Raw genomic sequence first — 15,443 nt, forward strand, 5'->3', positions numbered from 1 at the left:
ATTGATTTTTTTTTTCTTTTTGAGAATGAATTTTGAAAATGCCATTAGTGGAGGAAATAAGTCATTCTGACTTCATCTGGACATGGTGAGTAATGTAATACTTGTTGCCTGTTTAAATACTGTTTTCTTAGTTCTGTAAACTTAAACAGACCAATTTAATGATTCAGAGTCATTTGCATGACAAGATCAGTGTCTTTGTGAATTCAGTTGCTCTAAAGTGACCTTTCTTTTACATAAAGGTTAGTTTCAAATAGAATTAACAGTCCTCTCTGTCATTGTTACCTAAAGTTCCACAGTGACCTCAGGTACCACGGTAATACTAATTTTTTTCTGTCAATTTTATTTGAACCAAAAGAGAATTAAAAGCATTTACATGGAAATAACCATTTAGCCATTTGATGTTCTAATCGCCCCAAATTAATACCTGGAATTAATATGTTAAAAAATAATCCTTATTTTTAATACTATTTCTCATGGAATTCATGGATTAAGTAAGAAATACTTGTTAAAAAATCCTTGGTAGTCTGGAAGTAGATCTCAACATTCATAAGTTTCAGCCTATATCCATGAAATAGAAATATGATTTTCCTGATATAAAATAGGCTCACTTACATTGGTAGAGTGGATTTAGGGTGACCAACTCATCTGTTTCCCTGGGACATTATTTTTTAGCATTGAAATTTGTGTGTCCAGTGAAAGATACTCAATCCTAGGCAAGCTGGGATTGTTAGTTACCCTAAGTTGATTGAATAATAGAGGTATTATCCTTGAAATGAAGAAGGATGAGGAATAGAGATGTAGTTAGCATCTGAAGAGAGAGAGAAATATCTTCAGTGGTTCCAGGCCTATGAAATGTGTGTTTGTGGATGTGAGTGTGTGCGTGTTTGAATATGCATGTTTGCGGGGGATTACTGCAGCATAACCTACCTACCACACTTATCAAAATTTCCTCCCTCTAAAGGTTAGACTAAATTCATTTGCTGAGGATTGTTTCCAATACGAAATATTGTCAACTGTATGAAATTGGCCCTAATCCTATAAAATATACAGCTCATTTATCCGTAAGATTAATATTACATTTATTGTAGTAAACAACAGATGTCTATAAAGTGTTAAATAAAAATATACATGAAAAATGGCAGTGTTAAACTATCATGTACTTAACTGCCCAGGTTATATATAAAAGTAAAAACAGCAAATAATTCAGCATTGACATTATTTCTTTTGGAATTGAGTGGGGTGCCAGGAGTGGGGATATACAGCCATTCATCTGAAAGTGAACGTCTGTCTCATTGTTGACAGTGAGCTAATTAACTGGTGCATATTAGAAAACTAAACTTGAACTGACTTTGAACCTCAATAAGCTTGGGAGAACATCATTTTGGTAAGCAAACAGTGAAATTAAGACAATGATAAAGTAGTTTCACACTGACAGTAAAAAGAAACAAGAGAATCAAGAAAATTGTCCATAAAAAGAAAAGCAATCTATTTCCTGTGTCGCATGTCAGGCTGGGTTACATCAGTAAAGGCAAATTTTGCAATACCGAAGTCTTGTGACTTTTATTTGATTGACACAAAATATGTATTCATAGCAATATTATAGCCCTAACCAACTGATTTAACATATCATGTGCCAGAAGTATTTGATGGCGCTTTCTTAAAGCTTTTCGTTTTTATAAAGGGAAGCAACCTTGACTGATAGTATGAAGAGATATAAAAACTCTAAATGTTGATTTATTTCAACAACTATACTTCTTAGGCAGGATAATGATTTCTTTTAGACATTCCACTTTCTGTGCTGTATTAAGTATCAAACTTCTTTCTTTCAAAGAAATTGTATCCCCAGATCAGGGCTTATACCTAACACTGCTGCATCTGTACTCCCGGCCGGTTCTATTTATGTTCATTTTAAGCATTTATAACAGGGTTTGGAAACAGTGTTAAATATACAGAATTTTTTTTTCCTTTACATAGTGAAGATACTAAGAACAGGGATACCACAGCTCTCTCTAATTTGTGTGTGTGTGTGTGTGTGTGTGTGTGCGCGCGTGTGAGAGAGAGAGAGACCATTTTGCCATATAAATAAAATTTGCCATTGTTCAAATGAGTTCAAAAGCACTGTCTCATTTATTTCTTGTAAATTTTCAGCAGCCTTGATAGTATAAGTCCTTTCAGATAAGAAAACAACAATTATGACATTTTTTAAAAAGTGCATACACCCCAGTTCTCACAAGGCCAAGAGATAAACCTATATACTCAGGTACAAATTGTTTCATTTATTTTTTGTTTTTTATTTATTCTGCAATTGGAGCGCTATTGGCTCCAGTGCTAATTAACTGACACAAAAGATGTATTATCACTGAAAATTTTTAAGTACAACATTTTATAAATCTGAAAATTTTCTGTTTTTGTCACACTCCCTCTTGCATTATAATTTCATTTTCATTCATTCTCCTTGAGTTACTACAAAAGAATCACAGGCATTTTATTTATTTGTAATACATCTTACTCTATTTAGTGATTTTGAAAAAGTACCGATGAATTCAAACTGAAAAATATTAGAAAGCATCCAATGATATGCTGCCTACAGGTGACTCCACTTAGATTTGGGACACACACAGACTGAGTGCAGGAAGGGAAATGAATGTTTCAAGCAAATGTTCACGTAAAGAAAGCAAGGGTGGCTACGCTTATATCAAACAAAACAGACTCTAAGCAAAAGATGGTCAGGAGACAAAGACAATCATTACACGATAGTGAAGGAGTCAATGCATCAAGAAGATATTCAAAAAACTGGGTATAGAAAAAAATGTATCTCAGCATAATAAAGGCCATATATGATGACTATACAGCTAATGTCATACTCAGTGGTGAAAGTTTGAAAGCTTTTCTCTAAGATCAGAAGCAAGACAAGGGTGCCCACTCTCAGAACCCTTATTCAACGTACTACTAGAAGTTCTAGCCAGAGAAATTAGGCAACAAAAAATCAGAGCCAACCAAATTAGAAAAGAAGTAAGACTGTCTCTGTTTGTAGATGACATGATCTTCTATGCAGAAAATCCTAAAGACTTCACATTAAAAAAACTTAGAAATAATAATCAAATTCAATAAAGTTGCAGGACATAAAATCAACATACAACAAATTAGCAGAGAAAGAAATTAAAGAAACAATCTCATTTACCATCACACAGAAAAGAATGAAATACCTAGGAATATACCTACCCAAGGAGGCAAAAGACCTGTACTTGGAAACCTGTAAGACACTGACAGAAGAAATTGAAGACAGCACAATCAGATGGGAAGATATTCCATGTTCTTGGATTGGAAGAATCAATATTGTTAAAATGACCATGCTACCCAAGGAAATCTACAGATTCAGTGCAATCCTTCCCATTTTTAAGTATATAAATCACGTTAAAAGTATTCCATATTAGTATTATACATGTGTATGAATAAAGAATAATATTGCCCAAGGCTATTTATTCCCTCTGAAGAACATTAGTTTCTAAATCTCTGTTATTAAATTCTTATCATGGTTTTAAATTAAATGAAGAAAATTAGAAAAGACATGGAAAATCTTCAGAGAGCCAAGTCATTCTTCTGTTTTCAAACAGTGAATCAATCAATTTCAAAGTCTCAAAAAAAATATGGAATAAGTTTGACTGTCTTCCCTTCTAAATGAGCGTTCAGCTGGCAGCTTAAAAATGCCTGTGCCATGATACTAAACCCCAGTGATTGTCTCATATATTTTATGTCCCTGAATGCCAAATATCATTCAATTTCAGAAATGTATTTGACAGTCTTAAAGAGGAGAAGTGATTACTTTTACCAATTACAATAACCTTGAAATTCTTTCCTGTTTTTCCTTATTAAAATTTCCAGTATAAACTTCTTACAACAGTGGTATAACATTAAATAAAACAATTAATTCATTAATTAAACAACTTCAGTTTTATTTTTCAAGATAACATATTTACTCTATGCTTTTTTTTTTCCTCTATAATTAAATTTCACCTTTTCTGAAGAAGGAAAAATACCTCAACTCCTTTAACAATATATCATTTGTTTCCACAGGATTTTCAATTTTCTAACTGGCACTGTTTTTCACAGCACAATCAGAGCTTTCTGATAAGGTTGCCATCCCAGGAAAAGTACATCCTTAACAAGCTAAGAGTGACTCATACACACTTTTTTATCCTTTTTGCTTTTTTAAGTAGTTGAAACTTAGTTAATATTTAATCATTCATCTGTTTTAATACAAATCAGGTTTTTTTTTTAGCATTGGGTTGTAATATTTAAACTCATCTGTAGTTGCATTTTGCTATTACCTAAATATTTAAATATAGTATTTATTAAGCATCTTTTCTATCTGTAAAGTATTTATCCAAGTGAATATTTCCCTAAAAAAAAGTAATATTCTTGTATAATCAATCTTTACCACACTGATTTCAGCCTTTACATACAGAAACTTAAATGTTCCACCTGTTTTCTCAAATTCTATTGAATATTTTTTCTTAAACATACTTCAGAAGTCTAGTTTTTTAAATAATTTCTTATAACATCCTATGAACACTGGTTTTGCCTATATAAACCACGGTAACTGTTGAGTGTTCCTTCTAATAAATAACCATTGGAGTAGACTATGATTTTCCTCAAACTTTGGTTCAAAATATAATCAACTAAATGTTTTTGCTTATTTTATTTCAAGTCATGTTAGACATATTGAAGCAGTCTTTCCAAAGCAAATTTTCTAACCTTAGAAATGTGGTTAAATGATATTATTTATAAACCATTGTTTTAAAGTTTAGACCATTGATCAGAAAATTTTATTACATGAGAAATATTTAAAGAAATCAATGTATGCATTTGATTAGTCACTGAGTAGAAAACAAGTGTAGATATGCTCGATTAATAGCACTAAACTGCAGAGTAAATAAAGCTTTAATATAAGATATTTGGCATGAATTAATAATAGCCCACTTCATTGAAGAACTTGAGTTTCAGACATTTTTTTAACTCTTGGCCCTCAGAAAAGAGACCAAATTAAAAATAATAAAATTCATCAAGGCATCCTTCTCTTTGGGAGTGATTCTAGGTAACTTTGTATTTCACTCAGGTTTTTCTTATATCTACCTTTTATATCAGTAGTCTTAATGAGGAAATTCAGGGACAATGAATTGTTCTGGGTCAGTTGAGGTCATTTAAAGTTTAGCTCATTCACCCAGAATAACACCACCGAGTTCCTATCATCATTACTGAAGATACAAAAAATGTGTATTAAAAGTACATGATCGACATATTAGAATGTCATGAAATAAGAAAACAGGCACATAAATTTTTTGAACTGAAATTTACTTTATGTTTCCTGATTTCTATATTCACTGATCAAATGGAATGAGTAATTTTACTTTTCTTTGCATGAAAATTTAATGAGGTGATATCACGCCTTTTGGGAACAATTATGTCATTAAACTTTGCACCTCATTTTAAGAGTTCCAGTCATCAGCATATCGTCAGAAGGAATTTTTGTGAGTTGAGACAAATTGCTTGCAAAAAGACAACCTAACTTTGTGAAGGACACCTAGAAAGATTAAACAGAGTTAGCTCTCAGGTGACAACCAGGCTGAGGAAATTTAGTTATTGACAAAGAATTAGTGAAGAAAATTCCTTTCTCTTTTCTCATGACAGATGTAAGAATAATTAGAAAATGACCCAGACATGCTCATAGTAAACCTAATCAAAATATAATGGCAGTAGCCAATAAAAAACCATCACGTTGATTCTTTCAGTATGTGCAACATTCTTATAGTGGTCACCCATCTGCCAGCAATTTTCACTCCCTTTTCTGCTCATTCCCAGATTTAGGTCATAAAAAATTATGAAGAGCTAGGGAAAGGAGGTAGGAAAAATACTTAATATTTTAAAAAATGCACAAATATGCTTACGTATCTGCAGCTCTCTCTTCTCTTTCCCTTTCACTCTCAGTCTAAGGAAACAGCCCCTCGTCGTGACAGGTAGACAGTATCCGCGAGTCTAAATTTTGAGTGACTATTGTTCATTAGAGCTTCACTAACCATTTTCAGCTAGTAAATTTATTTTTGTGCTAACTATAAATCTTCTTGAAATTTCTGTGTGTTTATTTCCTGTTGTGGCTGTAATATGTTACTATAACCTTAGTAGTTTAAAACATTTATTATTTTATATTTCTGGAGATGAGACATCTGAAATCCATCCTGCTGGGGTCAAGTCAAGGTTTTAGGAGGACTCTGAGGGGAGGCTTGTTTTAGTGCCTTTTTGGCATCTGGTGGGTACCCACATCCCTTGGCCAATGGACTCTTCCTGCATCTTCAGAGAACATCACTCCAATCTCTGCCATCACGTCACTTTCTGGGTCCCTGACTCCTTCTGGGGCCCTCGTATAAGGATTCATGTGATTAAATCAAGCCCATCTGGATAATCTAGGATAGTCCCCTCCTATCAAGAACCTTGTGTTAACCACATCTACAAAGCTTCTTTTTCATAAAAGGTAACATTCATAGGTTTTTGGGATTGGGACATGCACGTATCTCAGGGCACCACTATTCAACCAACCATACTCTGGATTCCCAGAAACTATTCAGGAAAGTTGTGCCTTCAGTTTATGTAATATCTACTTCTGATGTAGCTTATTACAGGTCTTACGGCCCTAACTCCTGTTCACGAGCATTTGGGGAGGAAAGTCACCATCTTGATGATCCAAAATATAATACAAATGGGATTTATGTCAATAACCACACTTTTTAAAATAGTTTCACCAGTGATTTCTCTTAAATTTTTAAGAGGCAATTTGTAAATTGTAAAAATTTCTTCAAGAGTGATATTTTTTCACTTTTCTGTTTCATTATTAATGAAGACATATTGGCACTTCTACTTTCACTGAGGCATTTCAAGTGTTTATATTTGTTCCTTACAAATATGAGCATTTCAACCGTTCACAGAAATCACACTAATTAGGAGAAATTAAGCTGTCACTTCTTATAGAACTGTTTTAATTTACTTTATCACTTGATATAAAAATCCTGCTGAAAATAAGCAAAAGGAATGATAAAATATATGCTTATAACTTCCTCCATTCTTGCTCTTGTAATGGCATGACATAAAATCAAGTCAAATTTTAAGTGTGACCACAACTGTTTTTTACATCTACCTACAGAATTTTACATTAAAAAAATTAAAAAACAAAAAAAACCCTTTTATCTCAAAAAAAAATTTTAAGTGTGAGAGAAGTTTTTGAATATATTCATCACTTAAATCCCTCTTAAATTTCTTCCTATGAAAAGACTAGTACTAATTGATTAATAATTAATCAGTAGAAAATGTGTAGAATCACAAAGTACTAGTTACTGCAAACCAATCAGTTTACACCTGCATGTACAAGTGACAGTGACATAAACACCACTTCCTGAGTATTTTTATTTTTGTCTTGGCATGACTATTAAGACACTTATACATTTCCTGTACAAGAGCTATTGAGAAACAATGGAAGCCGTGAGGTAACTTCAATTTCCCTTAATCCTTCTAAGCTGGGACCCTGTGCTGCTTTATTACTGCTTGCCGCCTAGGAAGGCAAAATCAAGAGGACCCAGATGACATTATGTGAGTTTGACCATCAAAGAAGTTTCTACCACTTTTTGTGACTAACAATCTTAGGGCAATGTACTCATTAGAAAATTGCTTAACTATGCAACCTAGGAAAGATTAGTCTCTTGTATTCTTTGAAAAACGTTTTCCAAGTCAAAGCATGTTGTTTTTGCTTGCTTGTTTAAAATGACATGACTCAAATGATTAAAATATACTGCAGGGGGTAGGGAGTACAGCTCAGTGGCAGAGTGCATGCCTGGTGTGCACAAGGTCCTGGGTTCAATCCCCAGTACCTCCGTTACAGGAAATAAAATAAAATATACTGAAGAACTAGAGTAAATAAGTAACATCTACCAATGAAAAAGACTTAAGTGCTAAAAGCCAGTGTGTGCATGCGAGTCTCTGTCAAACATCATTTTAGACAGGAGTCAACTTACCTGGCAAAAATCTGAACAAGAGCAGGGTAAACTACACAATTAATGAAGTAGACTCAAAAGCCATCGAGAAATCTATGAAAGAGAGATCAGAGGAGGACCTGTCTCCGAGGTATAAGGCGTGGATCAGCAGATTATTCAAGTGGATTCTAATCACATGGCATTCCTGAAGCTACTTCAAGCAGTTCAATGGCTATTTAATTTAGCTTTATTTAGCTTTATTTTTATGTTTAATAAATCTGGAATCCTGTTTCTGCCTCCCCTTCCCCTAAAAAAATAGAGAGAACTCACTCTTATGATACCAGTTCATGCAACTTAACTCCTCCCAACTTTTCATTGAACATTTGTTCAATAATATAAATAAGAAGAAAAACATTCAGATGAATTTAATCTGAGTATTTCAGAGGGAAGGATTGAGAAGCAGAGTTTTCTGAATTGAAAGCAACTAGTCTGCTCCTAACTAAGGAAGAATAATAATAGAAAAGAATTTTGGCTTAACCAACTCTATGCCAACCGAAAAACACTTCTTAACCTGGAATCTGTCTTATGTTATAGGTCTGCTAGTGTGAGATAGAAATCTCTCTTTAATTTAGAGCTTCTTCTAATTTTCATAAAGTCTACTTTTCTTTCTGTGCACAAGTTTTACTATTTCCCAATGTCCATATCCTAAACATCCTTCTAAAGCAGGTATCTCAACCACAGCAAAGCAGATATTTTGGACCTGGTATTTCTTTGCTGTGGAAGGCTGTCGTGTGCACTGTAGGATGCTTGGCGTCAAACCTGTCCTCTACACACCAGACTTCAGTTGAAGCCCCAACCCCTATTTGTGACAACCAAAAATGTCCCTAGACATTGCCAAGTGTCCCCTAGTGGGCAAACCCCACTTGGTTCCTCTGGGGGTTTATTGTTTTTGACCTTAACTATTTTTTTCCCACAGATGTCTGTATGTCTGTAGTACAAACTATGACCCTAGTCATCCAATCCCTAAACCCAAAGAAAGTATCCCTGAGGATTGATAAGGAATGAAAATATTGGTATGTTAACTGGTTAAGAGAACAATTAGCAGGTATGTTTAGAAGCTTAGTATGTCATTCTTGGGCCAATAGGAAATGGTTTCATCATTTTTGCTCAATTTAGGAGTTTGTAGCACATTATAGTGTGAATTTTATATTTTGTCATTTTTTTGTATGTGTGAAAACCAATATTTTGAATGTTAATATCACACTTAGTTTACCTAATGCCTCTTTCTTTGATTTGCTGACTTTTAGAATACTTTACATAAAAAAAATTGGGAGTGATTTTATGTGTCACATAATTCTTCCTGCATTTTACCAACTGCATCTCTCTCCCAATCTCATGTCGTGCTGGCTTTGACTACTCCATTATTAACAGAAAAGTTAGTCAGTCTATGGAATCTGGCTTTTCCTACAGAGAAGACTCATTTCAAATAGGCTCCCATCAACTACAGCTGGCCTGACTGGCCTTTGCTGGAATTTTGCTGTATTTTCTGGAAGAAGTTTACTCCTACACAAAGAAACAAAGTTATTGACCTTCATAAAGCTTACATTTCAGCCTAATCTAGTCTGACAGACAATAAAGGAGAGACAGGAAGGACTGTATTGTTATCTGGGAACCAGATGTCAATAGCTATTAAGAAGAGCCACAGTAAAAGGAGGTGACAGGTATGGGCCAGGACAGCATCCACATTTTAGATCAAGAGTCTAGGGAAGGACTCACCAAAGGCAAACACTTGAGAAAAAACCTAGCAGAGTGAAGGAACCCACAAACCAGACACTTGGGTCAAAATATTCAAGACAAAGGCCTTGAGGCAGGAACATGCCTGGGTTCTTCCAGAAACGTCAAAGAGACCATGGGATGGTGTTTCAGAGTGAGCAACAAGAAATAGATCACATTGAGCGTCTGGTTAAATACTTACCTAGTCTAGTCTTGGAAAGTCTACCTATGAGAGCCTTCAAATTCTTCTGTGTGTGTGTGTGTGTGTGTGTGTGTGTGTGTGTGTGTGTGTGTGTGTGTGTATGAGAGAGAGACTGAGAGACAGGGAGAGATTCTGCCTAGATTTTCTGTCATTGAAACTAAATTTTAGAATTCTAAATTCTACCTCCAATGCAACCCGTACGCATGTGGAATTCTAATTTGAGCTTTATTCTTTCACTGTGAGTTTGCATAAGACATGCTTGTTGAAAATAATTGTTAAAAAAAAAAAAGATTTAACTAGAAGATGGAAATAGAAGAGAGAAATAAAACAGATGGTAAAGTTAAACTACATGAGCTTTAAATTTTGGTTTTTGTTGGTTCACCCGAGAAGCCTCATAAGGGATGTTCAAAAAGATGAGATAAAACATAAACTGCTTCCTTCAATCTGTGTTCCTGAACCGGTTGTAAAGGAAGGGAAACAAAGGACTGTGCACAAAGCTCTCGGGGCATTTTCTTTAATGGTAGAATGGGCAGCAGCCAATAATTCTGTCATAACCTCAGGAAGCTATAAAATGTTGTGATACACACAAGCCAGAAATTGCGGTTCTGACTATGTGCATTATCTATTCAAACGAAATTAAATTTATTGGTAAATCACTGAAACTCTTAAGACATCCTAAACCATTGCTATGAAGTGATGCAAATAGTATTTAATTGTATCGTGCCTATGTTTTTACTTTATAATGCACACAATATCAATCAGATATTTAAAATTTTGATACACATGAAGATTATAATAAGACTTTTTTTTTTGCCATGAGCTCTTAATTTCTTCAGTGATTTATTCATATGTAGTGATTATTAGAAATCTGACTCCTCAACTGGGAAGTAACAATTGTTTTATCACAAGGGCGTTTAAATTATTAATATTGAGAATGGAATTGACATTGTAAAAGTGCTCGATTGGAAATTCCTCATCACAATTTCAATGAGAGAATTCACCATGCTTATGCCACTACAATTATAAAGAAAATGAATTGAAAATTGAGAAATTTAACTCATGATGAAGAGCATGGCTTAGAATTAATAAGATTCTCACCTATAGGTTTTTGTGGGTTTTTTTTACCCTAAATATTGTCCAAACTGTTGCATTTAATATAAACTTCCTAATCTTAAAGTCATTGTGGGTATGCTTTAGTGTTCATCTTATTTCAATTAAATAAATATTCAAAAGAAATATTTTTCTGATTATAATTTTAGTCTAATTAGAGTAAATTATTATCAAATTGTTAGTTTATTTATTTTCAGCCTATACTGCACGCATCTGTATAATACAGTTACCATAAGGAGCCCAGTAGCCATCAGAACTCCGATTTATCTTGATCTTTCCTTAGATCCAAGATTAACTCAGGGCCTCTCTGTGACTCCTCAAACCCTCTCCTCCACCTTGCTCTCCTCTCCCTGCTTCTCTGTTGTTCCTCGACCACACAGGTCACAGACCTCAGATAGCTCACTGTTTCTATAAAAGCAATTCACATATTCCAGGGAAAGTTTATGTTTATTAAAACATTATAAAGTCCTAAATGATTATGGGGATGGATGACCTCAGAAGCTACATCACCTTGTGTCTTGGAACTCGCTCCCTCCCCTGCACTTCATGCTGCCTGGGAAAGCCTGGCCTCCTGATACACAGTCTTCTCTGGTGTCTGGACGCCCTGGGAAGATGATCTATGTCGGAGCAGAACCGCCATGCCTGTTGACCTTTCCTCCAGCCCAGAAAGTTCACACGATATCTTATGTCATTACAAGCAGCTGCATGTCATATATCCATACAAATATACGAGCCAAATTGTAGTTAGGCTCATGTAACTATGCTTTACTAAACGTTTTGATTTGATTATTTTCAAAAAATACGAATACACTTTAAAACTGTAGCCTAAACTGGATGCGTTTCTAGGATGAGGGTACATTATTATTTTTTAGCTATGGGATTCCTTTTATTCTAGAATAAAGTAACAATCTAGTGAATACTTGCTACACATTTGATATAATCTTGTTTCCTCACTTCAGGTATTTCTAGATTTTGAATTATTATTGACAGGAAATCTCAGGTGCATTTACTAAACTGTCACCCACTGCGTTTCTATCAAGTTCTGTTTTCCCTGTACACACATGAAAACGCTGTCTCATCCTTCCCTGTGGTGTGAAGGGACCCCAAGGATCCTGAACAAAAGACTTTTGACTTTTCTCGGCCGTGGGGAGAGAGGGAAAGCAGGGCCAGGAGTGCAGGAGCGGTGGGTCACTGTGTAGAAAAGTGGGCAGCATCAGCCAAGGTTATTTTCATTTATAAATGATTTTCTCAATAGTTTTTTCTATAATTCGTGGCAGTCAGAAAATATATTTGCTGTGATTTCAAACCTTTAAAGTTTATTGACTTGCTTTATTGCCAAGGACGTAGTCTTGCTTGGGGACGTCTTGCGTGCTGTTAAAAGAACAAGCAGTCGCAGCGGGTGGGTGTAACGCACTGTCATGCTAGGTACGTGCACTGAGTGTCATTCAAACCTCGTGTGTCCTTACACTTTTCTGTACTTGTACCAGTTACCGAAGGAGAAGTGTGCGCATCTCAACTACAACTGTAGTTTTACTTACTTCTCCTTAGGGTTCTTTCAGTTTCTGCTACATGTATTTTGAAGTTCTGTTATTAAATGTATAATTTGACTTGATGACTTTACTCAGTTATGTTGAAATAACATCTATCTTGGACATTTCCTTATGTTGAATTCTATTATTAATAATGTTACAATAATACTTCATTTGCTTAATTTTTATGTGTATATCTTTTCTATTTTACTTTCAATATATATCTATGTTTTCATATAAAATATGTCTCTTATTTTTTATTTATTTTTTAACATTTTTTATTGATTTATAATCATTTTACAATGTTGTATCAAATTCCAGTGTAGAGCACAATTTTTCAGTTATACATGAACATATATATATTCATTGTCACATCTTTTTCTCTGTGAGCTACCACAAGATCTTGTGTATATTTCCCTGTGCTATACACTATAATCTTGTTTATCTATTAAATATTTGTTTGGGTTTTGCTTAACATATTATTAATAATCTGCCTATTAACTGGAGTGTGTAGTCAATGCATCTTTACTATGATCCTGAATACACTCGAATTTAAGTGCATCATATTACTTTTTGCTTGTTTTATGCCCTCTCTCTTCTTTTTCCCTCTGAATGTAAAGTATATTTGTTTTCTCTCAATAGGAGAAGGAAGAGTTTATATGTCTTTCTAAAATGTGATAGCTCATAAAACGCTCTCTTTGAAATTAGTTGACATATTCAAAAGCTAGTAATACATCATTAAAGTAGAAAAAATCAGTTATAGAATTCCAAAAATGTTATAATCTAGAAAAATACATTTTATATTTGCATGCCAAAAATTGAATATACTATACAGTGTTTTATTTTCTCTAATATATTATATTGAACTTAAATATCACAGACACTGTTAATTCTCAGCACGTATAACTATTATATAATCTGAACAATATAGTTGTAAATATATACTAAATGTTTCACTAAATTAATTTAAATATAAACTGCTTCAGAAATCAATAAAGCCAAAACTAGGAGTATTAATCAGTAGGGACAACCATGTGTTTGAAAATTATTATGCACCTCTTGGGAAGTGATGAAAATATTAGCTATCTTGATTGTGGTAGTGGTTTCATTGGGGTGCACATCTATCAAAATTCATCAAATTGTACATCTGAAATATATATAGTTTACTATATAGTAATCATACTACAATAAAGGTGTTAAAATTATTATGATGTTAAAAACTTTTAGTAAGCTACATTATCCTCATCATCACCTAAATTTTAACTACATGAGGAGGTCAATTAGCATTTCTTTCTTGCTAATATTTTATCGATTGGCATTTATTAGACAAAGTAGAATTACACACACAAAAAATGGAGTCTGCAAGGTGATGGAAAGTCTAGTCAAATTCCTTTAATAAATTCAAATTGGATTTAGAGTCAGTAACATATAGATAATTGTTGAGGCACTGAAATAGATGAGGTCTCCCAGGGAAAGATGGTGGTGGAGGAGGAAAAAATGCTAAATAGAAGTCAGAGATAAATGCTCAGAGATTATCCTGAAACAAAATAGGAACCAAAATCCAAAACATAAACATGATAATATAAAACCAATTCAAACCAAAGAGGGAGAGACATTTCAATTAGATAATTTTAAACAATTTCTTACTAAGGAAAGGGTAGATAGATACATTTTAAGAGGAAAAGAAATCCTTTGTATTGAAAATAGATACGTATAGTGCTTGAAAGTATGAATTCTGGAGTCACACAGAGTAGTTCAAATCTCACTTCATCTATCCTTATTGATATATGTGAACTTAAGGAAATAATCAAAAGCTCAGGAGACAGTTTATTTTTCTATGAGATAAATGGCATTTCTGTAAAGATCAAATGAGGTAATGATCAGAAATGTTGCACTATAATAGCCAATAGTACTATAGATGCTAAGTAAATATTAAGTTCTTATAGTATATATTCTTGTATAGTAACATTGTTATATTTTATCATATGTTTGCAAAAGTACACATATATGTTTGTCCATGGTCCACTCTGTACGTTGGCTTTACATTTTTTTTCAAAATATTTTGTTGAAATATTTTATAATACAGAAAAATAGAGAAAATAATAAAGTGAACATGATCTTACTGTCCCTATTTGCCAAAAAAATGATTTTTAAAAAATAAAGCATTGCAGATACATTGGAACTCCCATCTACCCAACTTCACCTCCCCACCTATGTCCCTATCAGCTGCCTTTCTAGTAACCCGGAACATAAATAACTCATGCATGTGTTTACACTTTTGCTATAGATTTATGCTATAAAAACAAATATGGATATGTTTGTGTTTCAAAATTTTAATTAATCATTATCACATTGTACATATATACTTTTATAATAATATTTTAAAATTACACATTATATTTTAATATTCATAAGTATTAATACATACAGCTGTTGTTCACTATTTGAATCACTCTTTATAATCCCATGGTATAACTATGCCATGATTAGTTTATCCATTCTCCTATCTGTAAACTCTAGTTTGCTTCATATGTGGAGTGGAAATTCTTTTATGCATCTCTTTCAGTACATATTTGATCATTTCTCCAATTTAGACATACCCAAAAGTAGAATTGCTGAGTTGTAGGCTATGCATTACTGCATGCAATATGCACACTCTGTATTTGTAAAGTCACTTCAAAAACTACAAATAAAAAATAATTATTTTTTATATGCTGACTAAAAATGACCAGACAAATTTTGTTCCCCATCTAGTTCAAGAGCTTAAGGCATTAGTAACTGTGGTTTACATATACAGAGACAGCGCCAGCACTC

General features: G+C 33.6%; 1 protein-coding gene across 1 annotated transcript in view; it reads right to left on the minus strand.

Annotated features, from left to right (window-relative positions):
- EYS (eyes shut homolog) overlaps positions 1-15,443 on the minus strand; it is a 1,185,464-nt gene that overhangs the window by 1,071,615 nt on the left and 98,406 nt on the right. The window lies entirely within an intron of this gene.

This window comes from Camelus bactrianus, chromosome 8 (genome assembly GCF_048773025.1).
Source record: "Camelus bactrianus isolate YW-2024 breed Bactrian camel chromosome 8, ASM4877302v1, whole genome shotgun sequence".
NCBI lineage: Eukaryota > Metazoa > Chordata > Mammalia > Artiodactyla > Camelidae > Camelus > Camelus bactrianus.